The following is a 13,732-nucleotide window of genomic DNA, read 5'->3' as shown; positions in this document are numbered from 1 at the left end:
CATTCTGTCTAGCAACTTTTGCACCTCCTCTTGCAATGAGGACCACATCATCAGGGAAACACAGATGACTAATTTTTCATCCAGCCACAGGTACACACACTCCTCTTTTTAAGATTTTTTTCAAGAGAACAGCTGAAGAGGGCTGGTGGTAGCAAGCAGCCCTCTCTGACACCTACTTTTCTCACGCCCCACGCTAGGGCTTGGACAGGTATAATACCGGGGGGGTGGGGGGATCAGCCATACCGGAACTAGTCTCCTGCAGAAACCTTTAAGTGTAAACCAGGCCAAGTGCCCCCAGCAAACCTCCCTCCGTGAAACTGCCTCGCCGGGCCCTGCGCGGAGCCCAGCCCCGAGGTCCCCACTTGCTCCCACCAGTGACTCTAGATACAAGGGGAAGGGGACTAGGAGGGGTAACAAGGGGCGGGGGAATCAGGGCGAGGGGGCGGGGCATGAGGGGATCAGGTCTGTGCAAGAGGAGAGCACCCCGCCCAAGGAACCCCCCTGCTCCAGTCACGCTCGGGGCTGCGTTTCCCATTGGCCCGCAGGACACACGTGCTCTTCTGGCGGGCAGCCGGCGCCGCTGATTGGTGTCTGGCGCGTCGCCTGGGCGGGGAGGGTCAGGGGGCGGGCTCTGCGTTTCCCGGGTGACGGAGCGGGAGGGGGCGGCTCCGGTGCCGGCGGCAGGAGGAGGCCGGATCTTGGCAAGGGCGGGCGGCCGCTGTCAGAGGGATAAGAGCGGGGCGGCCGGCGCTGTGCGGGGACGCGGCGGTGACAGCGGCGGGACCCGGTAAGGGGGGGACTGGTGCCCGAGCAGGGTCCGGTGGTCTGTGTGGGCCTAAAGTTCCGGGGGAGCTGAACGGGTGCGGGTCTGGGGGGAACAGAGGGGTGGGGTCTGTGTGGGGCGGGGGGGCGCTGTCGGGGCTTGTCTGCGGGCGGGGTGTCTGGCTGAGTCTGGGGTCCCCCCCCCACAGAGTAGCGAGGGAGGGGGGTTGCCCGGGCTCCGGGGCACGCAAAGCCTCTCCCCTCCCCTCCGCGCAGCTTGTGGGCGGGCGGTAACTTTGTTGGTAGCTGGGGCAGAGCCGTGTTTGCGGTTCCTCTACGGCTGTCCCTGGCCCCGACTGGCGGGGGGGCTGTTCCCGGGCCCAGGCTCTTCAGCCCAGGGGCAGCGCTGAGCTTGGTGCTATAAGGACTATCAAGGAGCTCGGTCCCCCGCGGCTGTTTGTGTGAGTTAGAGTGGCGGCGTCGGGTGGCGATGGCATTAATTTGCCTCGGTGAGCATCTGCTCTTAGGCAGAGCGAAAACATTAAATTGTAGTGCTGCTGGGGGTAACCGCTCAAGGCATTAGCAAAAGTCAGTTACTAAGTACAGAAAAGACTTTATCTACAGGAGGAATAGCATTAACGTGGAAAGCTTAGATATGTGACTTTCTCCCTTCCCTTAGCCCTTTTGGATGATTTCTTCACTGTTCTTAGCCTTTGTCAGTTTCATAAGTCCTCTCCATCACGCTTGTACTGTAGAGTGGTACAGAGTGATGGGCACAGAAAACAATGCTTACTTAGAAGTAACTAAGGAGATCCTTAGTGCAGGTTTCACCATATTTTGTAAACTTAGTCATTTCCCCCCCCTGCATCTTCAAAGTGAAAACTTTAAGGTTTTTCAGGATACTAAAATATTGGACTAAGCCAACATTGTTATTTACAAGGAAACATGTATTGATTTTTGTTGTTTTCTAGCCGATTTAAGTGGCCTTACAGAGTTCCATAACCAACTGGTAGCACAGCATATTTGGGACATGTTTTTCTTGATGACACCAGCTGTTGTATGAGATATGCACACCCAGTATCTTGAGATGTGGTTAGGTAGATAGTGTTATTAAGGCATTCTGTTTTTGTTTCACATAATATGATTTGATTGACGAGTTTCAATAAAATGAGTAAATAATCAGATTGGTTTAGTTAACGTCTCACATCTTTTGTATTGTACAATCCAAAGAGCAAATAAGTTATACTTACATAATAGTGGCACTTCCTTTGTTACTTACTGGGCCTTAGCTTATATATATTCATGAGCACTTTAATATCTCTCTTCCCTTGATGGCTCTGCTATATCTTTCCAGTGTTCAATATTTTCTTTGCTATCGTTAGGTTTAGCATCACCTACGTAATAGTGTCATAAGCAGTCTATTAAATAGTCTATTTGTATGTGAACAAGAGTCTTATTCTATTTAGATTTTTATGCTATGTTCATCACTGTATTATTTGAGTACTTCCAGTAGTGCATCAGGCCACGTGACTAAACATGTATCTGTTGTTTGTTCTCTTATTCTCTCCCCAAAGGAAGAAGCATGTGCAATGGAGTGTCTTGTTAAATATACCTGTTGCAATGTGTTCATGTTAGAGAATGAACAAGATATTCTGTGTCAATATTAAATGTAAATATTGAATACCTACTAATCTATTGGCAATATTTTAGCATATGTTTACGCTGCGTGCATGTCTTATCTTACAGTCCTGTAGTCATAGTGTAGGCATACAGTTATCACAATGAAAATAAAAGGTCTCAGTAAATTATTATTCAAGATCACGGAGCACCATAAATAGCGTAAAGGGAAAAATATGTTATTTTTACCTGTCACAATTGTGCATGAAAGAGTACTGTATAGTTTGATGGAATTTTTCTAATAGTATCAGTTTAAAGTTACACTATGACAAGAGATGCTAACTCCCCTCTTATTCTGCCCTCCCCGTTTTTGTAAAAACTTGGGTGGAGAACTTTGCATGCCCAACCCGAACACCTCTTGAAGTTTACTCCTGGGGGAATTCTGTGCCAAAAAAATTAAAAATTCTGCACACAATATTTTACAATTCTATAAAATTCTGCATATTTTGTCAAAACAACACAATATAATCATGCCAGTTTCAATTATTTTGGTAATATATTTCAAAATACCTGTCAGCAAGTATGTTCATAATAATACGGACAAAAAAGATTCAGGAAATGTTTTTTTGACAAATGGATTCCTTACTAGTCATATTAATACAGAACTTGTAGTTTAAAGCATTACTACTCCAATACAGAAATGTATTTCCAGCACCCCTTAGAAGCCGTGCAAAGGCTTGGGGGAATCAGGGGTAATAGAGAAGCTGACCCCTGCCCCTGTGTGACCCTGCAGCCCCCCTCCCATTCAGCCCCTGGCTCAGTGCTGTCACCCAACTAACTCCTGAGCATCCCCATGTGCTTCACTCTCCATGCCTCCTCACCTGGCCACACTGGGAGGAACATAGCCTCTCTGCTGGCTGGCTGCCCTCTTCTGGTGCCACTGCAGCCCCTGCTGGGTGAAAGGTGTAACTGCAGCACCTCTCCAGCAGAATCTATATTCTACGGAAGAAAAAAAAATCTCTGGAGGACATGAATTCTGTGTGTGCACAGTGGTGCAGAATTAATCAAAGGATAGAAGTTGAACTAACAAAACTAATGTTGAACTAGATTTTAAGCCTAAGAACTAGACCTAACAGGCAGATGTAAATATGCAAGGGTGCCTTCCTATCAGTAAGGTCTTGAGGCAATCTCACTTCTGCCTCCAAATGCTGAAATTTCCTCCAAATGCTGAAATTTCCACCCAAGGTGTTGTCCCTGGACTTCACTTTGGAATTCTATATTTTATATATATCTTTGGCTAGTTAGTCTTGCACATTTGGAAACGTAATCTCCAGCTGTTGAAGGTGTCTCTTGTATCTTCTCATTTCTCCGGAGCCTCCTTGCTGCTGCAAGAAGTAGGGTCTCCACTACTCTACTTCTTCTGGGTCCCCTTTCCACCCATGAATAACTCCAGTGCCTGCTGCTGCTGCTTTGCAACGTTCTCTTGAGTGACTTGAGTTAGCCTAGCTCAACTGAGAGCAGCCAGCAACACTGCAAAACAATATTTGAGTTGCTTTGTCCATACTGGTGTGGTACTAAGTCTTCTGGGGCCGGGGCCCTTTGTGTAACTGGAGTCAGGCTAAGCATTCTTTCACAGTGAATTATGGGATAATTTGTCTGCCCTTTCTAGGCACTCAGGAGGGAATTTTGGGCTGGCATTAGAGAACTAATGCCGCTCGAGCTGTGTTAACCCATGTCTATGCTACAGAGTGGTCATGTTAGCAGTTGACAAATTGTGCTAACTCAAGCTTTCGCCTCTTAGGGCAGCGTTACTCAAATGCGGCCACCATGGCCGCATGCACCCACCAGCAGCTTTTCTTGTGGCCACAACCACCTGAGCTGTAATTGGGGGTGGGGGAAGCAGTGGCCCCTCCCTCTTGCTCCTGGATACGCTGCCTTGGTGTTGGTTGCTGGAGCTGCCAATAGGGGTTGAGCCCTGCCCCCTTCTGGAGACACCCAAGGTACAACACTAGAGGAGCAGCTGGTGAGTTCCCCACCTTCCCCAGGGCAGTGGGACTCAGGCTTTGGGCTTCAGTTCTGGGGTGGTGGGGTGGCAGGCTCTGGCCACAGGGCTTCAGGCTCCAGCCCTGGGCTCTGGCTGCACGGCGGCAGGCCCCAGGCTCCAGCTGCATGGCTTTGGGCTGTCCTCCGCCCATGGGGCTTCAGGCTCTGGCCCCCCACTGCCTCCCTGGCCCCCATTGCCTCCCCCCTTTCCCCCCCCAGGGCTTAATTTGTCCCCAAACTTGCCAGGGCTGAGTAAGTCTGCTGTGAAAAGTGATATTAACAAACATACACGTATCACTTTTCACAACAGATTTACTAGGTAGCTGTAAATAAATTACAATGATTTGGGCGTGTATATGTGCATATTTGTTTTTTTTTTTCCTAAAGCTAATTAAGTATTTTAGGAAAAAGTGTGAGAGCAGCCACCAGCAAGAGTTGGTGGCCACACTCTGAGGCCACCAAATAATTTGTCCTGAGAACCCCTGTCTTAGGGGATGTCTATACTACAGATAGACATCTGCAGCTGGCCTGTGCCGGCTGAATCTAGCTCATGGGGCTCAGGCTAAGGGACTGTTCAATTGTGTTGTAGATGTTTGGGCTTGGGCAGTAGCCCGGGTTCTGGGACCCTGTGAGGTGGGAAAGTCCCATAGCTTGGGCTGCAGCCTTAGCCTGAACATCTATATTGCAATTAAATAGCCCCATGAGCCTGAGTCAGCTGGCCTGGGCTAGCCGCAGGTTTTTAATTGCAGTGTAGTCAGACCCTTACTTTTTCCTTATCACTCTGATAAGCCAGCCAACTTGAAGTAAAAGCACAATCACCTGAAGAGAAGGGTTTTTTGTGTGGCTGAGGCCATGTCTACACAGTTAAGATGACTTCATGTAAGTTGACATTGAGCTTCCGATTTAGGCAAGTCGATCTTGCACGTCCACGCTATGCTCATTGTGTCGGCAGAGTGCATCCTCACTAGCAGGGTTTGCATAGATGCATGGAGCGCTGCACTGTGGGTAGCTATCCCACAGTGCACATAATGGAATTTTGGGTTGGGCTTGCAATGCCTTATGGGACCAAAACATTGGCGCAGGTGGTTATGGGAACCTGGCGTTAGCCTCCCATGATGCATTTACCTCCCTCCCTCCCTGAAATCAACAAACCAAGCCTTTTTTATGCCTTTTTCTTAAGCCTGAGTTACCCATGCAGACACCATAGCACGATAAGTATGGACCCCGCTCAGCTGTACACTGTTGTTGTGAGCATTACAAACACTTCGCCCCTTATCCTGAAGTATTTGCACAGCTGATACACGAGCCGCCGCACGGAACACTGTGATGCCATGCGGGCAGCCCTGGTGGAAGACACAGAGCAGAGTAATTTGCAGTTGCTGGCGACAGTCATGCAGCACCTTGACATGGTTGAGCGCCGTTTCTGGGCCCGGGAAACAAACACTGACTGGTGGGACTGCATCATTATGCAACTATGGGATCATGAGCAGTGGCTGCAGAACTTTCAAATGCGTAAGGCCACTTTCCAGGAACTGTGTGAAGAGCTTTTCGCATCCCTGAAGCAGAGCAATACTAACATGAGAGCTGCTCTAGCAGTGGAGAAGTGAGTGGTGATAGCTTTGTGGAAGCTTGCAATGCCAGACTGCTACTGGTCAGTGGGGCATCAATTTGGAGTGGGGAAATCTATCATGGGATCTGTTGTGATCCAAGTTTGCAGGGCCATTAACAGACTTCTGCTAAGAAGGGTAGCGACTCTGGGCAATGTGAAGACATAGTGGATGTTTTTGCCATGATGCGTTTCCGTAACTGCGGTGGGGTGATTGATGGAACGCATATCCCTATCTTGGCACCAGACCACCTTGCCGAAGAGTACATAAACCGAAAGGGGTACTTCTCAATGGTGTTGCAAGAGCTGGTGGATCACGGGCCATTTCACTGACATCAATGTGGGATGGTCAGGAAAGGTGTATGATGCACACATCTTTAGGAACATAAGTTTGTTCAGAAAGTTGCAAGCAGGCACTTTCTTTCTAGACTGCAAAATAATCATTGGTGATGTTGAAATGCCAATCGTGATCCTGGGAGACCCAGCCTACCCCTTGTTCCCATGGCTCATGAAGCTGTACACAGGAAGTCTGGACAGCAGTAAAGACCGGTTCAGCCATAGGCTGAGCAAGTGCACAATGGTGGTGGAATATGCCTTTGGACCTTTAAAAGGTTGCTGGCATTGTTCGCTTACTAGGTTAGACCTCCAGTCAAATAACCATTGTTATTGCTGCCTGCTGTTTGCTCCATGATATCTATGAAACAAAGAGAAAAGTTCCCACCAGGGTGGGGGGCTGAGGCAGATTGCCTAGCAGCCAATTTTGAGCAGCCAGACACTGGGGCAATAAGAAGAGCACCTCGAGGGGCTCTGTGTCTCTGGCTTTGAAAACCAGTTTCAGCAATGAGCCAGAGTAATGTGACACTTATCTGTGGTGTTCCTTACCAAACTGTACCCTCCAATGCATTTTCTCCCCTGTAAACTCCACCCCACCAACAAAGAGCCTTTTCTCCTCAATCCATTAAGTTTTATTATGCACACAAACACACAGAGACAGCAAAGAAAAGTAAGATAACCTGGGGCAAAAGGGCTGATAACACTGGGGGGGAGAGAAACAAGGAAAGCTTGCTTACAGATGTACTGCAATAACAATCCTTGTACCCTCTCCTGGTGTTGAGTGCAAGGGACACCCAACTCCCCACTCTCCCCCCTGCTATCTCATAGGATGTTTGTGGGAGGAGGATGTAGAACTGGGGATGATGGTAGCAGGTTCCGCATAGGCCTCAGAGGGACTCTGGCTGAGGTTCAAGAAAGGCATCTGGATGCTAGACGCCTTAACATGTCTGATTGCTCCTTCATAATTCGCAGCATCTCTTGTTCCCTGCATGCTCTTCTATCCATGTCCAGGTTCTCGGATAGCTCAATCGTCCATGCCCAGAGCTCCGTCTTGTCACTCTCTGCGGCCGCATTAACTCATTGAACATGACCTCTCGAGTCTTCTTTTTCCACCTTCTAATCTGGGAAAGTCTCTGTCCCAGTGTGGAGGATGCGCCGACGGACAAGGTTTCAGCTGCAAGGAATGCAAAGCACAAGGGTAGCATTGACAGTGCATACATGGTTTCTGGTGCAAGGTGGTGGTTAATTTTTTTTATGTTTAAAAAACAAAAACAAAAAAAACCCCTCAATGCACTTCCCTATAAGCCACAATGTAACCACAACTACTCGCTATTGCAAGAGTTGGTTTGCTGCTCCAGCCATGGTGAGTAAGGCCATGAGGCATGGGCGAGAGGTTTTGTGCTGCTGCTTTTGTGAAGACGTCCTTGGGATCACAGGTTGGAACTTGAGGGGAAAAAACCCTTTCCCTTAGCAACCTGGATGGTGCTTGAGGACAGGCACCAGTGTAAAGCCCCCCAGATAGTTTTGTTTTTACAAAAGTGGCACTGGGTTGGGGGAGAAGGGAGACAAACAGGAAGCTGCCACCCTGCCCCCTTCTTTTTCAGTGCTGCTTGCAGTAGACCGTGATCCCTTCTAACCACAACCATGGCATGTTGGGGAAAGTGGTTGTGTGACCCAGATTTCACCAAACAGGGGGTGGCTTATTTGTTGAATTGTTTGCGGTTTAAGGGCTAGCATTGAAAACTTCCCGTTTCCCCTAGGTGACCCTATGAACATCACTCTCCTGAGGGTAACAGAGGTGGCAAGGGAGCAGATGCTGCAAATGTCTGGGTACAGACCTGGTCCTTATGCTGTAATGCTGTTTACTGTAGTGGTGTGGAAAAGTGACCTCCTGTGGATGAAATAAGGCAGCCCTTCCCAGAAACCTTCTGCAAAGGATTTCAGAGTACCTCCATGAAAGCTTCCTAGAGATGTCCATGGAGGATTCCTGGGGCATCCTCGTGCACATAAACAGTCTTTTTTTCAGAGAGCACCCTCTGCATAGCTGGAGTGGCCCACCAATACCCACTGCACCTACTTTTCTGTTCAGATTAAACATAAAAAATAATAGCATGTAATCCCTACAGTTTGATTGGCAATGTGTACTCACCGAAGTTGTCTTCCCCGATATCATGCTCTGCCACCAACTGGTCCTGTGAAGGGATGAGCTCCAGGGTTAAAAACCGTTCTTGGCTGTTGGGGAGAATGGATCCTCTGCTTGCCTGCCTCACATTCTCCTTCTCCTTGTCAATGATGTCCTCCTCATTGTTGCTCACGGTCACCCAGGACTCCTGGGAGGTATCCACAGAGCATTTTGGGGTGATCACTGAGAATTGCATGCAGCGCCTCATAAAAGCGGCATGTCTGTGGGGCAGAACCAGAATGACTGTTCACTTCCCTTGTCTTCTGGTACGCTTGCCGAAGCTCCTTTATTTTCACGTGGGATTGCTGCGGGTCCCTGGTATAGCCCTTCTCCCCCATGCCCTGCGTGATCTTGGCATAGATGTCCGTGTTTCTTCTGCTGGATCAGAGCTCTGCCTGCACAGATTCTTCTCCTCGCACAGCAATAAGATCCACCACCTCCTGTGTACTCCAGGCTGGAGCGCGTTTGCCTTGGGCATAGGCGTAGTTTGACTTCTATTTGGGGCGGAGGCGCAGGGACTCACCTCAGCAGGCCACTCAGCCTGACTGGGGTGTGGGGGGGATGCAACCAAAAGATATAACTCAAAGGGGGGACTCAGCTCAAAAAGTTCGAAAACCGCTCAGGGTGCAGACTGGGTAGTTAAGGGCTGTGTGTGGGCAGGGGAGTAGCTCTGAGTGCAGGGAGGGGGTAGTTAGGAGCTGTGTGCGGGCAGGGGGGATAGCTCAGGGTGCAGGGAGAAAGATAGCTAGGGCCCACTCCCCCGAGGGGGCTCCCCCTGTTGGGGCGGCCGAAGAGGGCCGGGAGCTGAGGAGCAGCTGCAACCTCAGGCACCAGCAGACGGGAATGCCACAGCTGCCTGCTCCATGGCATCACCAGCCAGAGGAGCAGCTGTCCTGGACTGCCTGGATCTGGCTTCCCACATACAACCTGGCCAGAGGCCGGGGGGCTGGGGGAGAGGAGGAGGTTTGGGGTGGGGTGGAGACTGCCCCACTCTGGGTAAGGCATTGCAGTTTGGGGACCCTATGCCGCCCCCCCCATCACTGGGGCTCGGGACTTCAGTCCTGCGCGGCTTCCGGCTTGGGGCGGGGGGTTGCTGGGGCCCCTGCCAGCTTCAGCCCCATGCTGCTCCTGGCTTAGGGGGGGCCCTGCTGGCTTCAGCCCCACGCTACTCCCAGCTTCAGCCCCGCAGGGGGTGCCAGGGCTTGGGGAACCAGATTTCAGCCCTGGGACCCCAAGTTCCCCCTGAAAGGGCTCGCAGACCCCCAGGGGGCCATGGGCCCCCGCTTAAGAACCACTGGTCTACACTATCCCCATGTCGATCCATGGATGTCGAATCAAGCGCTATGCCTCTTGTGGAGGTGGAGTACAGAAGTTAACTTTACAGGCCACTTAGGTCAGCGGAAGGGACTTGGTTGTGTAGACACATATATTAATAGATTGACTTAACGTGGCTTATGTCGACCTAAGTTTGTAGTGTAGACCAGGCCATAGTCTCTAAGTAGGAGCAATGCTCAAGCTAACTTTGCCTTGAAGACAAGCCCTTTTAGCTTTCCCAAGCAGCAGTTGTATGCAGCTGACCTGATTCTTGACAATTACACTGCTGATTGCAGAACTCAGAAGAGTAGCAATGAAACGGATGCAGTTGTGTTACTTTAATGCTGCTGTCTTTCAGCAAATCTACAAACATTAGAGGCTCTGAAGCTATTTCTGCAGAGTCAGGAAGGTAGCACTGTATCCGCTTGCACTCAAAATCATTTTCCTTTCAACCATCAGTACTAGAACATTGCATTTGCTAAATGAAAGCTTACTTTTTTTGGAAAACGAATTATATACCAGGGTAAGTTTTCCCAAATGCCATGGGAGAGTGGATTTTTCAAGCCCTGAATATTATTCTCTCTCCATGCTACTGCTACAGTGAAGACACTAATTACATAAAAATAACTTTAAACTTCTTTTAAATACCTATAATAACACTGTGTCTGTGTCCCTGTTTTTTAGCTTTTTAAGCGCTTCAGGGCATGGTTTGTTTTTATTTTGCATCTTCCCTAACACTGTTGCTTAATAAAAAATATAAAACATGTCTACAATGTTCAATAGAAAATCTGTAGTCATCTTGGTACAAACGAATTTTTAGCAGGAGTGTATCTTTAAAATATAGACATAGCTTTGTTATGTGATTAAAGTGATAGATATACACAATCTTACATTTCTCTCAATTGGGTTTTATGATGCATCCAAAAATGCAAAGTTTGAATTTTGAAGAGACTGGGCAAAACAAACAAGTATGGATAAAGTAGCTGCATTCCACAAATTTTGAATTTCTGTCTTGGGCAAACCTCTGTTTAACTAGACAGTAGATTACCTCTATCAATTCCCATCTCAGCAGTAATGAGAGAACTGCTGAAGAATCTTCTTGAAGGAATAAGTAATATTAAATCAAGTTATATCTATATAATGTAAGAACTGACTAACTTGGTTAAATTACTGTGCACTAAAGTAGATTTGTTCAGGATTGGAAAAAGGAACCGTAAGTATAGAAGGCTTAATTGTCTTCCTTTAAATGTCCTCTTAAAATGGCTAGTATACTTAATAAAATAAGGACAAAATGGAAGATTTGGAAAACTATTCTTGATTATTCAGAATTCAATATTGTAAGAATCCTGGAAAATCTGAGGGCATTGTTAATTAGTATAATCCAGGGGTGGCCAGCCTGAGAAGGAGCCAGAATTTACCAAGGTACATTGCCAAAGAGCCACAGTGAAATGTCGGCAGCCCCACATCAACTCCCCTTCCCCCTCCCCACCCCGCCCAGCACCTCCTGCCCACCTGCAGCCCTGCCAATCAGCACCTCCTCCTCCCTCCCAGCACCTGCTGTTTCCTGGCGTGCAGGAGGCTCTAGGCGGGAAGGGAGAGGAGCGAGGGCATGGCAGGCTCAGAGGAGGGTGTGGGAAGGAGTGGGGGGCAGGGCCTGTGGTAGAGTCAGGGATTGAGCAGTGAGCACCCCCCGGCACATTGGAAAGTTGGCGCCTGTAGTTCCAGCCCCGGAGTCGGTGCCTATACAAGGAGCCGCATATTAACTTCTGAAGAGCTCCATGTGGCTCCGGAGCCACCCCGGTATAATCTTTCAGGACTTTACTCCTGATTTTCCACCGAGAGAGAAAAATCAGGCTTTATGTCAGTAAAGTCATTGGGTATATCTATGCTGTGATTTTAAAAAACAAAACAAAAAACCCTGCAGCATCGAGTCTCGGAGCCTGGATCAGCTGACTTGAGCAGCAGGACTATAAAATTGCAGTGTGGACAGGACCTGGAGCCCAGCCTCTGAGACCTTTCCCCTTCCTGGAGTCTCAGAGCCCAGGCTCCAGCCCACGCCTGAACACATACATTTCAATTTTATAGCCCTGCAGCCCAAGCCTGAGTCAGCTGACTTGGGCCAGTTGCGGCCATGCCGTGGGTTTTTTATCGCAGTGCAGATGTACCCGCTGGCATTAAACTAGTGAAAACAGGTGAAGGAAGGGAACCTAGGTCATTATCACCTTACCTCTTACCAATTAAAAATTGAGAGAGCACACCAAGCCCTAATACTGAAGAACCTGAAGACACAACTCGGGTCTTGTATAACTGAGCTCTTTATGATTCAGTGTAAAAGAATTGTACAACATAAACGGGTTGGTTTTTTTGCATTTCTTGCACATCTAAATCTTCAATTGACTGCAACAGGGATTTGAGTGCTTGAGAAATTCGTAGTCTGGCCCTTGACTTGTACACCTTTTCCTTTTTTTTGTTTTTTTTGTTTTTCTTGACAATTGAAGCATTTGATGGATGATCAAAAAAAAAAAAAATCCTCCAAACTGAGCAAGCCTTTTTGGGAAAGGAAAATTGACTTTACGTTTTTGGATTAGTCAGATGGCATTCCGTGCGATATACTTTTTTGAAATTCCATAAGACATTCCAAAGTGGATTATTTCAGAATATCTTTATAAATCTAAATCACTTTTTAAATGGAAAGTCACTTTCTTAAAATATGGTAAAACTCTTGCAGAACCATTCATCTTTGAGGAGACTTTCACAAATACATCCAATGATCAAATAGTAATATTGATTGGCAAATCAATTGCTTAGCAAATCTGTTTAATAATAAAAATCTAGTTTTTATACAGCTAGAAGAGGTGTGTGTGTGTGTGAGAGAGAGAGAGAGAGAGACCTGTAGTCTCATTTTAGACAAAAATTAACCACTTTATTTTTGCCTCATGGTTTGTTTGGTTCGGCTCCAATTGTTCATGCCAGGATACTTTTAGGTGCACATTTTTAGATAAACCTATTCTATATCAATCCCTATAATACTGTACATGTCAGAAATTTCATGTTCTTATGCATTGAGAGGTAATATACCCACTATATTGGCTTTACCTGTACTACAATATGTGATGCTATCTCTGAATGACTCCTCTTCATATTTTTTGAAATTCTTTCTAATAAGCTGTTTTAGTGATAGCCTAATTTCCTCTGTTTCCCATCCCATTGTAGATGGGGCTACATGTTTTAGCAATGCCAAGTCCTGTTGTTGGCAGTCTTCAGATGCCCAAATACTAGGGAAAACAGCAGGACTACTTCAAGGAATGTGGAGCCAAGGTAGTCTAGTTTGTTTTATTGTGATGGCCCAACTCGCATCATTCTTTACTTTGCAGGGCGGGAGGGGAGGAAGAGGAGGGCAGTCCTTGTGAGCACACAAAGAGATGTAAATGGTTTTCCTACTGAGTGTCAGGCAGGAGTTTGGTTCATTGCCACCCCTACCCAAGAGGTCAGGCTGAGTCGGCAGGCCAATTTGGATGATTTTTTGGCTGGGCAGGGAAATCATGGCTGCTTCAGAGAGGCAAAGAATCAATTAACTTTTTAATATCCTACCTGCTTCTAAAAGAACTGTTAACTGCTGTCCAGTCTTCATCCTCTTTCTCAGCAAGTTACTGGAGATGCTGGACCTGCCCAACTAGTTCTTATGCTAATTCTAGCTTCTGGAACTTTACTTTTCCTCATAATTAATGACCTCTTTATTAGCTCTGATCACTGATCCCTCCCTCTTACATAACCGCTTAATATCTCTTACTTTTTTGGATGCCCACTATTCTGCTGTTTTTGAGCATTTCAAGCAAGATGTCGATGTTCGCCCTAAGCATTTTACTTCCCTGTTT

The 13,732-nt window shown here is 47.5% G+C and overlaps 1 protein-coding gene across 1 annotated transcript in view; it reads left to right on the top strand.

Annotated features, from left to right (window-relative positions):
• The first annotated feature begins 756 nt into the window (after positions 1-756).
• LYST (lysosomal trafficking regulator) overlaps positions 757-13,732 on the top strand; it is a 156,408-nt gene continuing 143,432 nt past the window's right edge. Inside the window, exon 1 of the mRNA XM_065400871.1 lies at positions 757-787. The gene's annotated coding sequence lies outside the window, so the exon portion shown is untranslated. The remainder of the gene's footprint in view (positions 788-13,732) is intronic.

Source organism: Emys orbicularis, chromosome 3, assembly GCF_028017835.1.
Source record: "Emys orbicularis isolate rEmyOrb1 chromosome 3, rEmyOrb1.hap1, whole genome shotgun sequence".
Lineage (NCBI taxonomy): Eukaryota > Metazoa > Chordata > Testudines > Emydidae > Emys > Emys orbicularis.
Note: the sequence above shows the minus strand (reverse complement) of the source record. Positions and strands in the feature narration are given on the sequence as shown.